Raw genomic sequence first — 6296 nt, 5'->3', positions numbered from 1 at the left:
GTTTCTACTATAAAGTAGTGGCTACTTTGATTTTTTAAATAGAACAACCCTGTATATAATATCATATTATGATTTCTCATCACTTCGACAACAACTGTATGTATTATTTTCCTATACTCATCTTTTACCGTTAAGAATATTAATTAATTTCGATTTTTTTTTACCAAACATGTACTTTTATAAACGCAGATAACGTTGAACCCTCTGGTACGAAGACGATCAACTTCGAAATGAGGTGGAGTGATGAGGATCTTCACTTTGAGTCGTATTTTTATATGCTTCATACAGGGTCTTGAAAAAATGCAGATATTTTGATTACATGAAAAAGTTCGTGGAAGCCAATTTTTTCAAACGGAACGCCCTATATATTTTCACATTTTCTAGCTCTACAACCAATTCAAGACTGAATTTGTTTAGATAATCCTATTTTCATTTCCAGCCGTTTTCGTTATGATCGGTTTCAAACAGAAACTGACGTGGTATCCTTGTATTCATGATTTATTTTTTAAATTTAACAGATTCCGTTCGATGTTTCTTCATCAGTTACAGATAATACAATTAATAATTAATAATTGAAATACTCTTAAATCATCAAAAGAAATTTCTCTTCCAGCACTAATTATATTAACGCTGATACACGAACTGAAAATAATTTCATGAATTAGTAGGTTAATTCAATTGTCAGTGTATTTAAGGATTTGTTCGAACACATCTCCACCTGTATTCAAACAAACATATAATCTCTTTAAAAAATGTTCATGTATAGCGCTTCTGATTATGTCTGGAGTTAAACTATTGAAAGCTCTTGCAACTCTCGATTTCATATCTTTCATTGTGAATATTTTTGGAGTTTTTTCCCAACACCAAATCATTATTTTAACACTTCGGTATGTGTTTCAATCACCAAGTGATCATCTTCAAGAGGAAGATTAAACTGGAAAAACTTGCAAGGCTAACCCTATTTATCTATACAGGTGTACCATACAAGTATACCATACAGTTATACCACACCTTTGGTGTCTTGAATTAATTTTACAATTTGCCTCATCTATTCATTTCACAATATGTCCTTATGTAATAGTTAGTTTAATCTAATATTTAAAAGTTATAGCTGTATATCTAATATATGAAAATGGATGTTAGTTGATTGGTTGGTTGGTTGGTAAGTGATAAACTTCTACATCGCTCAACCGATCGTGATGAAACTTGACATGTATAGGTAATTTTTCATAGAGAAGGTTTTTAGGCTATCAATTTTTCTGTAACTCGCCACTTGATGGCGCTGTAGAACAATTTTTTGAAAGCACTGTTCAATAACGCTGCGCATGCCTGAGTTCGTTGATTCTGATTCTGTCAAAACATTGTTACAGCAGCGATACAGCAGCATAGTACTGATTAGTACTACAACTACCAAATTCTACGCGAGCGAAGCCGCGGACAACAACTAGTAATACACTGTGTCCGTAAAGTATGGAACAAATTCATTTTTATCTAAACAGGTCATTTTAAGAGATAATCCTGAAACACGTCGATTTTTGATGTTAATTTACCGTATTTCAAAATGATAATCTAATATACAGGGTGAATTACGTTCGAGTAATGACGTCACCGTCATTTTTTTTTAAATGGAACACCACCATTTTGTCTCAATTTTCGGATTACTCTAGCTGAGCTGATTCCAAAAATGTATCACATGTTGATTCCAATTGGTACAGGCTGGACAAAAATACAGTAGTTGTGTGTGTGCTAATAAAGTAACGCGTAACATTCTTTATTAGGTAAATTAACAATATTATCAAAAATACTTATTGTCTATCGGCAATTGGTTTAAATGTAACACCCCGTAGTTTGCTACATGTTTAGAGTAATAAAAATGAGCTGTTTCCATACATGTTTGGTACTTGTGGTCTAGCAGACAGAATATGAAAGAAATTATTTCTTACGAACATTTATAAAAAACATAGTCGTCTAGTTTTTTGTGAAATATCATTATTTTTTTAGTAATTTATTGATGTTCAGTGACAGTTTAGTACTACAATATTTTTGGTATTCGTGAATATTCGAATGATTGCTTAGATTTAATTGGAAGTAGAAATGGAGTTAAGTGTAAAACAAAGAATTGAAATACTTATGATGATTGGGTATGGAGACAGATCGCGAACTCAGATGGAAGTGTGCAATTTGTTTAATGATAAATATCCAGAAAGACCTATAACGCGTTCAACAGTCAGTATACTGGAAACGAAATTTCGAGAAACTGGTACGGTTGCAAATGTACGCAAAGCAGGTCGTCCCCCTGCAAATGCTGATACAGCATTAGATGTTTCACTGAGTTTTGAAAAAGATGCGCACACTTCTGTTCGTAAAGTTAGTCGCGAAATCGTTGTTGGCAAAACAACGGTACACAAACTATTGAAGCTTGAAAAATAGCATCCTTATAAAATAAAACTTGTGCAAGAATTAAACGAAGATGATCCCGATAGACGACTCCAATTTTGCGAAGAAATGATGGATAAATGTCACCGAGACCCTCTCTTGATACAAAACATTATTTTTTCTGATGAGTCCACTTTCACGTTAAATGGTGAGGTTAACCGTCAGAATTGTAGATACTGGGCAAAAAAAAAACCCACTGGATGCGTGAGCATCATACACAATACCCTCAAAAGGTAAATGTATGGGCTGGAATTGTACGAAATCGAATCATTGGACCCTACTTTATCGAAGGTAATTTAAACGAGGCAAAGTACCTTGAGTTTTTAAGGGGGTATCTCGTACCTACTTTACGTAATTTATTTCCCAGCAGACGTAATCCTGGAGGTTTTGATGAAAGTTTATGGTTTCAACAGGATGGTGCACCTCCACATCATGCTGTAGATGTTAGAAGGTACGTAGATGAAATTTTTCCGAACAGGTGGATTGGTAGACGTGGACCCACTGAATGGCCAGCGAGGTCACCAGATTTAAATCCTTTGGATTATTTTTTGTGAGGCCATCTGAAGAATGTTATTTATAAAACGAAACCAGCAAATATTGAAGATGTACAAGTGAAAATTCGAACAGAAATAAACAATATTACGCAAGAAACCATACACAAGAATCAACAAGAATTTGTACACCGTTTGGGTTACTGTCAAATACAGCAAGGGCTGTATGTTTGATATAAAGTCATGTATTGCAGCATATTCTGTCCGCTAGCTAGACAATAAGTATTTTTGATAATATTGTTAATTTACCTTATAGAGAATGTTACGCGTTACTTATTAGCACACACACACAACTACTGTATTTTTGTCCACCCTGTACCAATTGGAATCAACATGTCATACATTTTTGGAATCAGTTCAGCTAGAGTAATCCGAAAATTGAGACAAAATGAGGGTGTTCCATTTAAAAAAAAAATGACGGTGACGTCATTACTCGAACGTAATTCACCCTGTATATTAGATCATTATTTTAAAATACGACAAATCAACATCAAAAATCGAAGTGTTTCAGGATTATTTCTTAAAATGACCTGTTTAGCTAAAAATGAATTTGTTCCATACTTTACGGACACAGTGTATATAAAACCATTTTCAAGCTATATAAAAGTTAATTTCACAATATTGCCTATCTACTCGTCCTAAATATATTTTTACAATGTGTCCTTATGTAATAGTCAGAAAATCTAATAATATTATTTCAACAAGCTAGTATATGCTCTTTGATATTGGTCTGTCTTCGTTATTCATGATATTATTATGTTTACTTATTTCTACACTCTCATAGGCATCTAGTTGCCTATTGTTGTTAACTTGTCTAACTAATCCTAATGAACTGAAGTCTATGGAATGGTTTTGTTGCAAAATATGATGGGCGACTGCTCATTTTTCAGGTCTTTCATTTTTTAAGTGTGCTAAGTGTTCCTTATATTTTACTTTAATATATCTTTTTGTCTGTCCATAATATTTTGCATCGCAAAATACACGAAGAACTTTGGAAAGATTTTCAACGAACTAGGTACGAAGGTGGTTTTTTGAAACAAGTCATACACTATAGAACCTTTTGGGAAGTCCAAAAGACGAAGTCGAGAATTCGGAAAAATCCGGAATTTACGAAATTGAATGTAAGGACTGCGATGCATGTATAAAAGTACATGTTTGGTAAAAAATCGAAATCAATTTATATCTTCTAAAAGGTAACAGATTGGTATGAAGTTGTTGACAAAGAGATAAGAAATCATAATATATTATATACAGGGCGATCTATTTGGAAAATCAAAGTAGTGCTGTATAGTAGAAGCGGCAACGCCGCATCGTTTAAAATATTTCAGGCGTGTAGATCATATTAAGTTGTGCATGCTGTGAAATTTTCAGGCTGATCTGATTTTCAGTATGCCAGAAACGTCTAATTAACGCTCATCATGAAAAGCCCTGTATTTTATAAATTTTCAAAAGTACTTCTCTATATGTTTTACGTATTCGGCCCTCAAAACAAGTATTTGTTCAAATAGTTGCTATCAACCTATACAATTCGTAATCTTTCCAGAGTTCTCTTGAGTAATATGTAACGAACATTTGTTGATGATACATGCTGGATCAATATATCCTCTAATTCTTTGAAACATGCTATGTAAATGGAACATATTTTTGGACATGAAATGAGTCAATGGCTGAAAACGTTTGGATGACTTTTCGGTTGTTGAATGAAGTGATGATATCAAGAGTATTCAACTGCATTCCTGAAAGTAAAATGAAGCACTCAAACCCAATTAATAGAGACAAAACACGCAGCTGACCATCTGGGAACTTTGGAGCATCGCAAATATATTCATGGAGATTATTATGCTCTTTGAATATTTTCTCCATACTCCAGTTTGACCCCCAAATCAATAATCAGAACTGAGAAGTCACCCCCATTCTGGTTTTCGTATAGTTCAGTGGATACTGCACCATGTGGTTTCTTTCACCAGTTAAACAGTAACAATTAACCAACGCTTTATGCTGACTCTCATAAACTTTTCAACTGAATAATAACAATGAGTGGTATTCTGCAAAACTTCATAGAATTTATTTGCATCACATATTCGAGTTGAAAGTGACCACATACTAGAAATAAATCAGTTATTTAGGAAAATGAAGCTGTTCATTCCAGAATTTGGTTGGAGGCAATGGAAAACGGCAATTGTGCCTCTGATTAATGATAATAGAAAACCATGATGGATAAAAAGATAACGAAACGCTCCAAGTCTAAACGGAGTGAGGGTCATGAGATACACGATGGCAATTTGCATATACATCCAAGATTTCACTTGAACTTAATACAATAATGTGGATTTATGTTACGACTCGAAGAGAATAATGTTAGTAGATTTGGAATAAAGTATCTCTTGGTATTCGTAGAACAATTCTTCATTCGATTCAAATAGGGAGAAAGTATTTTGGAAAGAAGCTTTTTTTGGCTTTCTACTTCTCCATCTTATAATAAAATATGAGGGAAACTTCCAAAGATAGGATGAAATTTTCACAAACTACACCGGAAACGGTTTGATCTTCAGAGACTTTTCCTTATCAAGAATAATTAGTTTTCAGTATGTTAATCACTGCGGAAAAGCTACTGTGATAGCGAAAACAAATATTGATATTTTTGAAAATGAAGTTTGTGAAGATCATCTTCAGCGTAGCTTACGGAATCACTATGAATCTTCATCAAGTAACGATCTAGTCAATAGGTGTAGATCATACGTGTAGATCATATGTGTAGATCATACGTGTTTTTTCCAAATACAAACTGAAAGATAAACCCTTTAGAATCAACTTATGTCATATGAATATTGAATTGAATAATAATAATGTTATTTTGGTCAAATTCTAAACCTTCCGCCCCCACTTTCAACCTTGAAACGACTCTCATCTACGTCGCACAATGTAGTCAAGGTTTGAGTTGAATCTTAAACAACCTTGACCTACGTTACACGACGCAGGAAAGGTGATTTTGAGGTAGTGTTTTGGTTTTGACCTTGAATGATCTCTATTAACTCCCCATATTTTCGACAAGGTGACTGCAACCCCGAATGAACCCCAGAAGTTTCGAAACTACACGGCACAACGTAGCCGAGGTGACTTAGGGAGTGTGTTTGACCTTGAACGACCTTGACCTACGTGTAAATGTATAACATACATGAAATCTAAAATACTACAACAGACACAAGACGTCACTAACTATCAAACAATCACATGCCTACCAACACTTCACAAAATTATCACATCCATCAATACCCAGAAACTAGAATGGCTCCTTCACAAAGACAACAT

This window comes from Leptinotarsa decemlineata, unplaced genomic scaffold (genome assembly GCF_025532065.1).
Source record: "Leptinotarsa decemlineata unplaced genomic scaffold, Ldec_3_MD MMD2_P_RNA_scaffold_6, whole genome shotgun sequence".
Classification (NCBI taxonomy): domain Eukaryota; kingdom Metazoa; phylum Arthropoda; class Insecta; order Coleoptera; family Chrysomelidae; genus Leptinotarsa; species Leptinotarsa decemlineata.
The sequence above is the reverse complement of the archived record's forward strand: the minus strand, read 5'-3'. Positions refer to the sequence as shown.